Genomic DNA, 16,005 nt, shown 5'->3' on the forward strand with positions numbered 1-16,005 from the left:
AGTCTCATCCTAAAATTACCTGTTTACTTACCTTTCATTTTCAGCTTTCAATGTGACCAAATATATGTCCAGCTTCAAACCACACCCAAACCCTAAAGCAAACCTAATCCAATCTACATCATCCAACCTAAACTTTAATTTACCTATTATCATCAACTGAATGCTCATTCTATATCCATGTAGCACTGTAACATTGTCTTCCCATTGTTCATCGATTTGCTCGAGCGGGCCCACTAACATTGTGAGACTTGTTGTTACTGTGTTTGGCATATTGAATACAACAGGGGTAGGTTGTCAGGATTTGCCGTGAGGGCAAGATACTCTCGGTAGCTTGCTGGGCTCTCCAAGAGGGGTGGAGGAATCAAACTCGGCTTGGCCAGATTGGCCATATGCAAGGCACACACCCTACTCACTATGCTATTGCTCCAGCTCATGTATATCCATATATTTAACCTAAATGTTCAACCTAATAATCAAAGAAACTATCCGCAAACTCTACCAGTGCCCTAAATCAATCCTTAGCACAAGTCTTATCCTGTTAATATTCTAATGCATCCCTTATTGTAAACTTGACCCAAGATTTAACAATTTAGTCTCAATTCAACAATTGTCCTGTTTTTAATTTTAATTTCCATTTTTATATTTTAATTTTTTAAAAAGATATCATGACTTTAAACTTAACCATACCTATCACTGAAATCCAGCACTACCCTAACACTAACACTAGCACAATCCTAACCATTCAATAGCCTTACTGTAACCCTTACCCAAACTTAAGCCTAAACTTACCTGTTAACCTCAATTGATTAAAAATTCTATTTTTATCTTTCATTTTAAACATGAATCAGCCAAAATTATATCCAACTCTAATAGCACTCTAACCCAAATTCTAGCCAGTCTTTATAAAATACACATCCTGATAGTAATCCATACCCAAACTTTGCCCTAAAATAACCTTTAAGCCTCATTAGAATTATTGCCCTACATTAGCTTTCATTTTTAACTTTAAATCCAACCAAACCTATCGCTAAACTCTAACAACACAGTAATCCTAACTTTCCCATCCTTAATCCTATCAATGTTATTGTAACCTTTGTGGAAGCCTGAACCTAAACTAATTTACCTACTAGCCTCAATTAAAATATTGATTTTTATTAACTTTCATTTTTAACTTTAAACTTAACCAAGTCTATTCTATAACTCTAACAGAAAGCTAATCCTAACCCAACCCTAATGATATCTACATTCTTACAGTTACCCTTATCCAACACAGTGAGCTGGCTATTTTTAATTTTTTTGAAGAGGTTATCAAATAACTTTTGATAATTACATGCCCTTTTATTTTTATGTTTTTTGTTTGTTTGGAGGTCACATCTAGCTGTGTCACAAATTACTTCTGACTCTGTGCTCTGTTATCCTGGCGGTGATAATACGAAGGATTGAACTGTGTTGGTCACATGCAGAACATGTGTCTTGTTTCCTATTCTTATATCTCTAGCCCCAGTTTACATTTATTAGTATTATAAATTCTAACTAAAGAAATTGTGTTAAGCGTGCTTGTTCCCCTTTGTTGATATGCATACACTGACCATATTTTCATAAATGTAGTAAATGTAGTGAATATCCAAATGGTCAGGATTATTTGAAATATTGTTCTCTAAAATATAGTCATGCTCAGGATTGTGAGTTAATGTAGGTTTAAGGCACATTCATGGCATGCAGTTGTCTGATCCTAGTTCCATTCAAGGAACCTCTCCTATTTAACAGAGCAAAGATTATGAATTCTGCTACAAAGTTTGTAACAAAGATAAGATGGTGATGTTTATTATACTTAATTCATTGTCCTCAAAAAATCACAAACTTCTACAATTTGCAATCATTTTATTATTTACTTATGATGAGTTTATGTTTTAAATATTTATTTTAAAATGACTTCATTTATTACTGTTTTAGAATTTGAACCCACATTAGTGTAATGTTTTCTTTAAACACATACAAATTGAATTATTGAGAGCGGTTTATCTTTTATTATTTAATATTGATTTTTTTATAGCTTCTAATTTGTGTTTCTAATTTTTTGACTTAAACTTTGGTAGATAGAATAATAGTTTAATTCATCTAACTATATATCTACATCACAGTTCATGAAATAACTCAAGGAACTTTTATCAACCTCTGCCATAGTACTTTTCTCTCCGTAATTCTACATATTTTTACTTATGCAAGTGATCATTTATAACCATTTATGTATTGATGGAATTTTATTTATTTACATACATATAAATATACACACACAGCTATTTGAGATTGATGACAGACAGATAGGTAGATAGATAGATAGATAGATAGATAGATAGATAGATAGATAGAGCTCTGGAAACAAAAAACAATGGTTAGGTCGTTTCCTTGAATTTAGCCAATCCGAATTTGATCTTTGGCATCACATGTGTTTAGCTGAGCACTGCTAATGAACATAGAGCAGGGGTAAGCTCTTAGTACCACTCCTTTTCAAAAATAAATGAACAACAAAATACAATGTTTTCCTGTTTTTCATATAATACTTTAAGGTATATAAATTATAAAAACTTCTTTTAAGCTAGAAATTAATGCCTTAAAGTTGTAAGCAGGAGATCCTGATTTTGGAGTCAAGTACACCAAGAATCTCAGATCACGGCATCTAATTTGTCTTCTTTTAATGCTTGCTCTCTTTCCTTCAGTTTATCCCTCATTTCATATTTCTTAAATAAAATTATTTTCATTTTTTAAGTAAATCACTGTCATTTTATTTTATAAATTGTTCACAATAATTGTTTACCTTCAATATTTCAACACCGATTCCACAACCATTATGTCTTTCCAACACCATTATTTTGAATATTCCCACCACCACCCAAGCCTGTCCTTTAGGCAGATGCTAAATAATTTATCTTGTATTGCTTGGTATGAATAGTATGAAATGTCATGTGGCAGTAAAAGTGGTCAAGCATTTCTGGGTCCAGATGAGACTGCTGCTCTCTCCCGAGATTCAATTCACGAGTCTCTGAAGCATGGCTGTTTGCTCGAGTGGGCCCAGTAACGTCTCCATTGGAGACTTTGTTGTTACTGTGTTTGGCATATCGAATACGTCACGGGGAGCTTGCCAGGCTCTGCTGTGCGGGCGAGATACTCTCCGTAGCTTGCCAGGCTCTCGGAGAGGGGCGGAGGAATCGAACTCGGGTAGCCATGTTGGCTGCGTGCAAGGCAAAGCATGGCTGTTAATGTGCTTAAATGGTGCCCAGAGGCAGTTTGTGGGTGTGACTGCCAGGAAACCAGAAGGGCAGGGAGATGGGAGGAGATTGTATATCCCCAACTCCATGAAGCCTGGAGGTTTCAGTCACTAGACCTACATACCTGAGTTTTTCAGAGGATTCATTCTCATGCATGGCTGTTAATCTGCTTAAATGACCTGATTTTGATCTCTTTTGAGATTTATTTAGAAATGGGTGCCTGAAGCAAGGCAATAAATGAGCTTGTATAACTGAGTCAGAGGAAGTTTGCGGCTGTGACTCCCACACACCTAACTTTTTGCCATTTAATTTCTCGGGAAACTTGGATCCAAGTTGTTGGTATCTGGCCAGAGGCACAACAACAGTTTTGGGTATCAGGAATCCTGAAGGCACCATCAGGCTGCTGATGCACTCATCCCACAGGTATGGGTTGACCTACTGGGCAGGCACCATACGTCTTTCAGTGTCACTGTATCACTGTCATCCTATAGTTTATCGATTTCCTCGAGCAGGCACCAGTAACGTCTCCTTCATCCTAGCCCTAAGATTTTAGAAAGTACCACATTCCAGGCTCTTTCAGGGTCAAGAGAATGAGACTCATCATTGTTACTGGTTTTGGGCATATTGAATACACCACGGGAAGTTTGCCAGACTCTGCCATGTGGACAGGATTCTTTTGGTAGCCTGCCAGGTTCTCCAGAGTAAGAACTAGATAATAAGATGTCGGCAGCCGCGAATGTGGCCCCGCATTTCCGGAAGCGGGGTTTTATAGTCTCTGGGTCTTGGCCGTTGATGGGATTACACAGTGCCAGGGGCAGTTGGTGGGTATAACGCCTAAATACTGGAAGATGGGGGATCTGGGTAGAGGAGGCCCAATCCCAATTTGAGCAGGCTTGGAGACCCACAACCCGGGTCAACGCACACCTGGGTTCCTCTGTCGGTTCCTTCATGCGTGAAGTTCATCCGAATGTGTGGGGAGTGGTCTTAAGCATGGCTGTGGCTGGAACCAGAGGTCTTCAACTGCTGGGGCTCTGCTCGGGGTGAGGAGGGAAAATCAACCCACCCTCCTCCCAGGGGCCCTGGTGAGGACAGCCAGGCACAGACTAGCCTTACGCATGAAGGAACCAGCAGAGAAACCCAGGTGTGTAGGACCTGCAGCGTAGATCTCCAAGCCTGCTCTACCAGTGCCATTTTAAATAAAGAAAAAGGTGACTGAGGGTGTGCAGTAAGAAAGTACATGGATAAGGCATGTGTTTTGCATGTGAACTGCCCCCATTCAATCCCTTGTAATGTATCTTATCTCCTGAGAACTGAAACAGATAATTTTTAATTCCCTGAACACCTCTGAGTAACATCCAAACTCACAACCCCTCTACAGAAGTGAAACAAAATTGATGATATTTAGCTCTTTGAAAGACAGAAAAAATAATTAAATTGGAGAAATTACTTTGAATCTATGCTGATGCATTTCAAATAATCACTGTATCACTGTCATACCATTTTTCATTGATTTACTCAAGTGGGCACCACTAACGTCGCCAATTCGTCCCAGCCCTGAGATTTTAGCAGCCTCTCCCCACTCGTCTTTCCCAACACTGCCATATTGGAGACTCTTTCAGGGTCAGGGGAATGAGACCCGTTATTGATACTCTTTTTGGCATATCGAATATACCACAGGGAGCTTCCCAGGCTCTGCTGTGCAGGTGGCATAATCTTGGTAGCATGCCGGGCTCTCCAAGAGGCATATATTTATATATTTCCCTCTATTATTTGTTGCTTACTGTCTGAACCCCATCAAATATGGTGTGGTAATTATGGAAAATGGATAGAGGGTGTCTTATGATGTGTCATGCAGCTGCTTTCACTGTCAGGAATATGTTCATTCACATGTGAGTCTCGGCCCAAGTTTGTGGAAAGTGGGCTGGAGTGTGGCAGCAGTTGGGTAGTGGAGGTCAGCTGCTGGGGCTGGGTCCCTTGGGGCAGGGAGGACTCTCACCTGCCCCCTCTGGGGCTCCCCGAGTGAAAACAGCCCAGCATGGAGTCCAGTGTTATGGTTACGGGGACCTCATTTTCTTCTCCCTTCCAGGAGAAGCAGTTGTGAGTTCTGGAGGGTGGCCGATGAGGAGGTTATCTGGCACCGGCAGGAGGTGGCTTATGCTTCACAAATAAAAGTTTACTTCAAAGTAAGAAACATTAATTTTGCTAGCTGTTTCCAACCACTTTTCTGTTACATTTTTTTTTAGAATCCTGTGTGGAAAACCACTACATAATTTGACTCTTACTGCTTCAGTAGTTCATTTCTATGCTTTCTAATCCTTCTAAAAATTATTTTTGTTTGTTTTTATCTTGGGGGCACACTTGGCAGTGCTCAGTCCTTACTACTGACTGTATGCTCAGGGATCAATTATGGTATTTCTCAGGGGTCCATTTGGGGTGCTGGGGATAGAATTAAGCTGGGTTGGCCATGTGCAAGGCAACTGCCGTGCTCTCAATACTGCCTCTTTACCCCTAAGAAATATTTCTAAGGCTTTATTATATAAAGATTTGAAGGATACTAAAAAGAACTGCTTATCTGGAAAATGGATTATCAGACGATACTTTAATTATGTTACAACACGTTAGGGTTACTCCAAAGTTCTCCTTCGTGGTGTGCTTTAAATCAGCCATCTGGATTTCAACAATATTTAGGCTCAACATTTTAAATGGGGAATTAAGCATTTCCATAACAGCTTTCCCAATGCTCAGATTCTCATTCAACTTAGGTTTTGAATCATATATTATGCTCCATGCTTAAAATGGTATGTCTTTACTAGGCTGATAGCAAAATCACCATAACATTTATCAGAATCACACCAGGCAATTATGTTCCCTACTGGAACAGATATTACATGCTTAAGCATTTCTGTCATAAGCAAGCAGATTGTGTTTCCTTGCTTCTGATTTTTGGCTATAGTTCTAATATAGTCAGCAGGAAATGCACGTTTTGAGTTATGATAGTACTTTCCTTAATTGAGATTCACGTCCCTATTGAATGAATAGAAATTGTATTTATCTTCCTGATTAGAATTGTATAGATCATCAAAAGCTCAGTATGAATCTCAATACCAAACTATAAAGCTTAGATTAAATCCAAGCACAATTTTTAAGCCTTTTTTTCTTTATAGATTATAATATATATATTTTTAGTATTTAGTTTATTCATATATACATATATATGATTGTGTTAGTAATAAATTGTTAAATAATATAGAATACATGATTTTATATGTGTTTAATAAACTAAATTATTATATAAGATCCAATGGGCTGGAGCAATAGCACAGCGGGTAGGGCATTTGCCTTGCACACAGCCAACATGACCGACCAGAGTTCGATTCCTCCGTCCCTCTCAGTGAGCCCGGCAAGCTGCCGAGAGTATCTTGCCCACATGGCAAAGCCTGGCAAGCTACCCGTGACGTATTCAATATGCCAAACACAGTAACAAGTCTCACAATGTTACTGGGCCCGCTTGAGCTAATTGATGAACAATGGGAGAATAGTGATAGTGTGACAGTGATATATCCATAAAATCTAGTCATATTTACTTGGTATATGTTACTCATCTTTTAGTTCAATTTAGAATAAAAGAGTCTATTTTTACTTTCTTTTATTTTAAAAAAACTTGTTAGGGCCAGAGTGATAGAACACGAGATGTGTGCTTTGCAAGTGGCCAACCCATGTTTGATCTCTGGAATCCCAAATGGACCTTCCATTCTTTCATGAGTGATTCATGAGCACAAAACCAGGAGTAAACCCTGAGCACAAGTTTGTGCGTCCTCCAAAGGACCTGACATTATATATGCATGTTTGTGTTCTAGTCTTCATAATTTTAATTTAAAAAATCATGTATTAAAATAGCCAATTAGGTATTATTTTATGATCACCACCCAGCATACTCTATTATCTTCATGCTGAAACATTTTAAACAACATTCATTATTCAAATAAGCCCATTTTTTTTTCTTAATGTCAGTTATGTACTTAAAAAAGGTGTTAGTCTTTCTGAGAGTTTATTTTCCTTGTCTCTTTGTTCTGAATTATTCTTACTTAAGATATTTAAGTTTCTATTCCTATTTTTCCTGCACACTGTATGAAATTTCAGTACTCACCTCAGTCAGTTTAAGTTCCTTCCTTCCTTCCTTCCTTCCTTCCTTCCTTCCTTCCTTCCTTCCTTCCTTCCTTCCTCCATACTTAATTCTTGATTTCTTTCTGCCTCCTGCCATTTTTCCATTTCTGTCTCTGCTTTTTTCTGCTGCCAGCCTTTATTTTTCCATTTTTATCTATCTACCATTCCTTTCTAACTAATTTAATTTTTATATTCATCACTTAAATCACTTAACTTCCCGTTAGTCATCGATTTGCTCGAGCGGGTGCCAGTAACGTCTCCATTTGTCCCTGTCGCGTGCTAGTGTAGCCCAATGGCATCTGTTCGCTCTAGGAACATGAAGAGCCTCAAACCAATCGTTCATGATCTTTACGAAGAAGTCTGACCATTTGGTAGGTGGGCAGCCACACGGTCTTTTGACATCCTGTGGAATCCAGTCGGTAACAGCTCTAGTCCAGCGGTCGTCTTTAAATCTCATTACGTGACCAGCCCATCTGATTTTTGACACCTTGGCAAATGAGCCAGCGTCCCTGATTCTTGATCGTGGACGGATGTCGGAACTCCGGATTTTTTCTCTCATTTGAGTGAAATGTGATATTCCAAGCATAGCTCTTTCTTTTCTTCTTTGGGAGACCTGAATAGTGTTCTCATCCTGTTTGCGTAGGACCCAGGTCTCTGAGGCATATGTTAATGAGAACATCATGCGACGACTGGAATGGGAAGGAATGGGAGTGAAGATAGATGGTCGGCAATTACACCACCTCCGCTTTGCTGATGACATTGTTTTAATAACACCAAACATCAGTCAAGCGGCACAAATGCTGGCCAACTTTGAGCGTGAGTGTGGAAAGGTAGGACTACAGCTGAATCTTACGAAGACAATGTTTATGAAAAACAGCCTTATTTCTGACGCCCCATTCGCTCTCAACGGAACGACCATCTCCGAATGCTACAGCTATGTGTACCTAGGTCAAGAAGTCAACATGACAAATGACCTGGCACCCGAGCTGCGCAGGAGGAAGAGAGCGGCTTGGAACGCCTTCAAGAATGTCGAAGAAATAGCTAAGAGGACGAAGAACCTCTGGCTCCGGGCACATCTCTTTGATTCCACTATTCTTTATATTCATATTGTTTTCTTTTTTAATTATATTTTAGTCTCTCAGCAAGTAGTTTTCAGAATAAAAGAAACCACACTTAATACTTCAGCATATAATCCAACTCAGGAAATTATTCATGAAATTATTTCACCAGCATTTGAGATATCGCAGCTCTAGACTGTAGCTCTACTATCCTTAATCCAAAAGGAAAAATGTGGAAGGAACCTTGAAAAACAAAAACTTGAGAACTGTATTAGACAAAGTAATAAATAATTTTGGTTTTATTTCTCATTCTCAGCCATAACTGAGCATTCACTATGTTTTTTTCCTTTTTCTGTCAAAAAAGCTTCCTTTATAAAGAATATTGGAAAAAATTAAAACCCGTTAAATTTAAGGGACATATTTATTTCTACAATTGTTGTTGCAAAATGTGCTCATTAGTAAAAAGGCAAAATTGGAAAAAAAAAGATCTAGGTGAGAAAAATTATAAAGAGAATTCCTACACAAGTTATAAGGAACTACTCTCTTCCTCTAGAATTGGGGTGGGATTAAATAAGTCATGGTGTACAGAAGGACACAACCTAGTTAACTGATGGTGGAAGTTTGTTACTCAATAACTGATCTAGTAAAACAAATCTCTGGAATAATAGCCCACTTTCTTTACCACATGGAGGATTTCCATTTCTTTGACCACAGCCAGATGTTAAATAATCTCACTGAACAAGCATCAAGATGGTTCTAGAACAGAATGAATACTCACCCCAGGAGATGCATTATTGATTTGTTGATTGTTAAAAAGCTTTCTCTGAATCATATTTATTTCTTTTAATTATGTTGCTGCATTTACCATGATTAATTATTGTGAATTATAGTCCTCATAATTTAATGGTATGCATCATTACCATTCATTGTATCCCCTCTAAGGAAAGCATGCCTGATTTAAGCTCAATTCTTTAAGGTTGTATGTGTTATGATATTTCTTCAGTTTATAGAGTCCATCACTGTCACCGTCACTGTCCTCTCATTGTTCATTGATTTGCTCAAATGGGCCCGGTAACGTCTCCATTGTGACAATTGTTACTGTCTTTGGGATATCGAATACATCAAGGTAAGCTTGCCAGTAGCAAATAATAAAGTATTTTCTATTTTAAATTTTTCATTAGAAGACTTATAATTTATAAAAGTTATTGATATTTGAGATTTAGGCATATCATATTCTAGCACCAATTCTGCCACCTGAATCAGCTTCCCTCCCCATAAAATAAGCATTCCACATTTCCTCCTTCATCCCAACCTGCTTCCTCGACAGGAGCAATATAAAGTTTTGTGGTTGTAGTTTAGATCTTGATGTTTTTGTGCAGTGTTTTAAATAGGAAAGACTCCTTTATTGCTTTATCTTCTGATTCATTCTTTCCATATAAAAATATGAGCCGTTTTTGTATCAACTTTATAGCTGACTACTTTGTTGTGTTAGTTTTTTGTTTATACAAAAATTTGTGTGAACTTTTTTAGAGTTGTCTATGTATATTATAATGTATTTATGATATTATTATAATTATGTCTTCTGAAATAGTGATAATTTGACTTTTTTTCTTCTAATCCAGATCCTTTTGATTTGTTTCTCTTTGCCTCACTGCTGTAGCTACCTTTCTTGAACTTTATTGCATTGAAGTGGAGAGAGTGTTCATCCTTACCTTGGACTTAAACTCATAAGGAATTCATTTAATTAGTAGACGTTTTGGCCACATAATTTTTGTAGGTAACTTCTAATTTCATAGCATTTGGGTCCAAAAAAGGGTATTTTGTACTATTTCTATATTTTTAGTTAAATATGAATAATGTCCTCGTGTTATCTTTCCTGGAGAACATTTTATGTACACTAGATAAAAGTATGTATTCAGCTATTTGAAGACAGAGTCCTTTTTGGTCTAATAAACCCAATGCATCTAGCTCATTTAGGGCTCTTGTCTCTCTACTAATATTGTCTGACTAACTTGTCTAGTATCTAAATGAAGTGTTGAAGTCTCCTATTATTATTTGTTTCTGTCACCATGTTTTCTTTGGCTTGCAAGTAGAATATTTGAAAACTTTGTTGAGCCTTCATTTAGTAAATAGATGCAGATCATAATTAGGACTTCTTGACCCATTGTTTCCTTGCCCAGTAAGAATCAGATCCATCATTCTCTAATTTCTTTCCTTTCAATGAATGCTATTTATTCTAAGTATGGCTGTCCAATTTTTTTTGATTAGCATTGGCTTGTAGGGTTGTTTTCCGTCCTTTTACTTTGAATTTGTATTTATTCTATGAGTTTAGGTGTGTTTTCTATAGGCAGCAATAAGCAGCGAATAGATGCTCTGTGACTTTTTATACAAGAGTTTAGTCCATTGACATTGACATGAGTAATTGATCTATAGAGTTGTGTTGATATTTCTGTGTATGTGAGTATGGAATCAAGTTGTTTTTGCAATTGTTTGCTCTTTAGAGGTGAGTTTTCAGTAATTGTTGTAGGACTAGTTTAGTTGTCAAAAAATGCATCCAGCAAATTGATTGTATGAAAAGGTTCTTATCCCTCCCTGAAGTATAAATGAAAACTTTTCAAGGTTGTGGGTTCTAGGATGGAAGCTTTTTTAGTTAGTATCTTGAATATGTCATTCCACTCTCATATTCATTGTGTGGCAACATCAGATGGTCTGTTGTGATTCTTCTGTTGTTTCCCTCGTATTTGAGAGTTTTCTTCCCTCTAGCTGCTGTTGGTAGTCTGTCTTTGTATTTCCTTTCTACCATATTTATTACTATATATCTTGCTGTTGATTTGTTTGTGTCTATTTTGTTTGGTATCTTTTGAACCTCTTGAATCTGTGCAGAAGCCTCTCCAAAGACTAGGGGATTACCCAGTTATTATTTCTTTCATCAATCCTTTTTTCTGATTCCTTTTTCTTGTCTTCTTTTGATAGTCCTATAATTCAAAGAATATTCCTCTTGATATTTTTTATCAAGTATTTTATTGTATCTTTTATTTATTTACTTCTCTTCTTTCCCACTTCATAAATGAGAATGGCTAGCAGAGCTTTTGGTTTGACTAATACAGTACTTGGCAAGCTGAATTATGTTGCTGTGGCTCACCACTGATTCTTTAACTCTTTTAATTTGATTTGTATGGAATCTTTGATCTGCTAAATCGTGTTGTATGGTTAAATTTTTCTTTCAGTGATTGCGTTATTTCCATTGCCATTGAGTGGAGTGTTTTTTGCAACTGTGCTCAGTGAGGCATGAGGTTTTATTTGAACTTGATGATGTACCAGAACTTCTGTCCTTCTCTTACAGATCAGATGACTTCCATTGTTTTGCTATTTTCCAAAGATTTGTGTCTGCTCCAATGTGCATATTAGATTCTCAATTGATCACTTGATCACTAGACATTCGGATAATCATCAATTTGGTTGAGCGGGCACCAGTAAGGTCCCCATTCGTCCCTGTCACGTGATAGTGTAGATCGATGGTGTCTGCTCGTTCTAGGAACATGAAGAGGCAGATTGGGCGATAGTTGGCAATGTCATGGGTGTCTCCCTTCTTCTACAGAAGTACAGTCCTGCTTGTCTTCCACTGGGATGGAACCTTACATTCAGGTAGGTAGTGTGTGAAGAGTCGAGCCAGTGTAATTGATGAGTACTGATGGCATATTCTTCAGGTGATTTTGTCTGACCTTGTCTGGGCCTGGTGCTCTTGGCATCTAAACTGACAAAATGGCGTGTCAGATTTCGGAAGGGAGAACATTGGGAACGACATGTTCATCCTGTGAAATTTATTATGTGGGCAGGTTGATGTGGCTATCGAAGAGATCCGAGTAGAAGTCATGAACAATCTTCTCCATTGCTCTTCTGGAGATGTTATAGACCCATCAGGACGTCGGAGGACAGTCATCTTCGTCTTGTAGTTGGCGAAGGACAGGCAGGCATTGTGAATGCTTTTCCTGGTTTCTGCCACATCTTCCAGCACTGCTACTCTTCTCTCTTTGACATCTTCCTTTATCGCTTCTTTGCACTGTTTTGTGAGCTCGGGCATTCACTTGCAGTTGTCTGAGGCTTGCACCAAGCCACGTTGGAGAATAAGCTCTAGAGTTTTCAAAGACAGGCATCTTTTTGTGGCTATATCTCTCTTGGAGTTCTTCGCACAATCATGGAGGTGCTGAAGCAGTCGACCATATTCCTTGTCAATGTTGTCAAGGACAGCATCTTCCCATGTTTCTGCAATAGTGCCAAAGACTCCCAGTTGGTGGTCATTCTGGGAGCTTTCTTCTTAAACTTTGCATCACTTTCTTCCCGCTCTGTGAAGTAGAATTTTGCACAAAGGATACGGTGGTCTGATCCCGTTTGGAATTTTGGGATATCAGTGACATCAGTCAGACAAAACCGTTGATTGAATATGATGTGGTCAATTTCATTGTAAAACCATCCACTGGGAGACTCCCAAGTCCAACAATCAGATTCAGCCTTCTGGAACTGTGAGTTACCATGCGTGGTCTTGGCTGTCATGAATTCAGACAATCTCTCACCCTGTTCGTTCCATTCTAGGTCATGAGTCCCAATGTGGAGTTCTTCAAATGATCTCCCTGGTCCTGTCTTGGCATTAAAACCATCGACAATGATCTTGTAGAAGGTGTGGTCTTCTTTATAGAACTTCTCTAGCTCCATGTAGAAGTTTTCAATTTCTCTTTTATCATAATTGAATGTAGTTGTGTAGACAACGAAGATAGAAACTTCCATCAGTTAGCCACATCTATTCAAGCGTAATCGTGTGATTCGGGTTGTTAGGCATTCAAATGAGTCAATGCTTATGGCCAACTGTGTGTTGACAAAGGCACCAACACCACTAACACCTCTTTTGTTGCTTGTTCCGAGGATCAGTTTCTCTCCAGTGTCAACAGCATGATGTGATTGATGCCTTCTTGTTTCTGTCAGACCAGTGATATTGTACTTGATCTTTCGTGCATGTACCATCAGGTCCTCAATGAATGCATCCAATGCCAGCGTACGTGCATTGAAAGTACAGACAGTCATTTTTGTCTTTCATCATTTTGGCAACCTAATTAAGCCTTGAGATTTTATCAACCGCTCCTTTCTCATCCTTCTTAACGCTGCTGTATTGGTAGTTCTTTCAGCATAAGGAGAATAAGACCCACTATAATTACTAGTTTTGGCATATTGAATATGCCATGGATAGATTGCCAGGCTTTTTCTACTCTTGGTAGCTTATCAGAATGTACAAGCCCTTGGAATTAGTGTGGTTGAAGAAGTAGAATTGTTGCTACTGTTCATTTCTGGATTTGAGGATGTGACAGTGGGGTAAGAGCTGGTGATACCGGGAGTGATTTGTGGGGGAAGGTCAGAGCCTCTCAATGTACCTAGAGGGCATAAGAGAAGAGTCAACATGGGGTACATAAGCATGAGTCCTGGGTTCCAGGGCCTAGTGGGGTTTCCCTGGTCCACAGGACTGGGGAAAATCTGGTGGTCCAGGAAAAGAAGACAAATCAAGCAGTCAAAGACCAGAAAGAGTTTTAAATAATGAGAGGAAAAATCTTTAATTGCCAATGAGAACAAGATTCTGCTTCAAAAGTCAAAAGAAAATATAAAGAAGGTTTTAGGAGATAGTACACTATGTAGAACACTTTTTTTGAATTCAGCTGACACATGTTTTATCCCAAACACATGTTATGTTTCCCAGAGCTCCACCAGGAGTGATCCCTGAGCTCAGGGTCAGAAACAAGCCCTGGGCATGACTCACAAAGCAAAGCAACAGACAGACAGACAGACAGACACACACACACACACGTGCGCATATACAAAATAACAACAAAAACACATGAGTCTTCTATGCTCAATAGGACCTTATAAATACTTTGTAGAGCATATTTTTGATATGTGGCAAATATTTCACACACAAAGGAGATTGCTGCTCAGAAGTTTTATATGGCAATACTATTTTTGCAGGGCTGGAGTGACAGCACAGCAGGCGGGCATTTGCCTTGCACAGGGCCAGCTTGGCCGACCCAGGTTTGATTCCTCTGCCCCTCTTGGAGAGTGTGACAAGCTACTGAGACTATCTCGCCTGCAGGGCAAAGCCTGGAGAGCTACCCATGATGAATTCAATATGCCAAACACAGTAACAACAAATCTCAGAATGGAGACTTTACTGGACCCGCTTGAGCAAATTGATGAACAACGGGAGGACAATGGACAGTGCTACAGTGCTACAGTGCTAGATGAAACATATATACATGTTTTATCTCATTAAAAATGACAATCTTAAATATTAGACAAAGTATTTGTAACATCCTTTTGATTTTATTATTAATTGCCATCAAGGTGTGTCCTGATGAGCTTTCAATTAGCCTTTTCACTGATGCTCATCCTCTGGGACATTCTCAGGAGTCACAGGTGAATATCATGGAAATGGGGCCTGCAGTATGAGTATAAGAGTGCGAAGGGAAGGACCTGGAGACATATGGAGGAAATAAAATCAGAAAAGGGTGAGATCAAAAAGAAAAGTTTTATAATTGTTGCCGTAGACCACCAAATACTTGGAATATTTAATGCAGGAGCATGATTGTAATATATGTGATGTTTGACTTTAACTTCTGGTTCATAATTTTCTTACTAAGCATTATGTTACCATTGCTACTCCCTCCACTTTATATATGAATCCTGGTATTAATAACAAAATCAAACAGTTTAAATGTTCTGTGGTTGGTCAATATTGTTAACATTTTTACATATTATACAAAAGTGAAATTGGGAGAACTGAGATAGCATTATGAAAAGGCTATAGAATTACGCTGTTACATCTACAAGAAAATAATAATGTGCTTTTGCTGGACCTTATGCAGTAAGAATAAAATAATTTTCTTAATTAATTGCTGAAGTTATTATATGTTTATTATAATAAACATATAATAAACATACATTGTTAAATTCTAGAATTCACACACAAGACTATTATTTCTCTGCTCAGACCAAGCTAGTCTTAAATTGAAACATCATAGAAATAACTAGTCTAGAATTTTGAAGAATTTTGTAGTGATAGAAATCTTCTAAATACCCACAATAATTTGGTATTAATGTTCACTGTCAAAAAACTTTAATATTCTGTCTTTACTTCTTTTTAGGTAAATATTCATCTAATCTTTTGTGATTAAATGTTGTTACTCAATTTTATCATTCAGATAGTTTCTTGAATTTTATTTCAATTCAGAAGATCCTGTTAAGGGAAACTCTCCTTCTACCTATCCAGTCTGCATATAATAGGTGCCACAAAGATTTCCAGTGTGCTGACAATTTTCTGGAAAAATTTCTGAATGTCTTGTGAAAAACCAGATTCTATATGTATTTTTCAACTATGAAAATAGAGTAACAAATACCTTGACTATGATTCCAACACATGTTCTTTTAGAATATAATTTTATCTCTCCTCTCTCTCTCTCCCTCTCTCTCTCCCTCTCTCT

Source organism: Sorex fumeus, unplaced genomic scaffold, assembly GCF_029834395.1.
Source record: "Sorex fumeus unplaced genomic scaffold, SorFum_2.1 ptg000008l, whole genome shotgun sequence".
NCBI classification, from domain to species: domain Eukaryota; kingdom Metazoa; phylum Chordata; class Mammalia; order Eulipotyphla; family Soricidae; genus Sorex; species Sorex fumeus.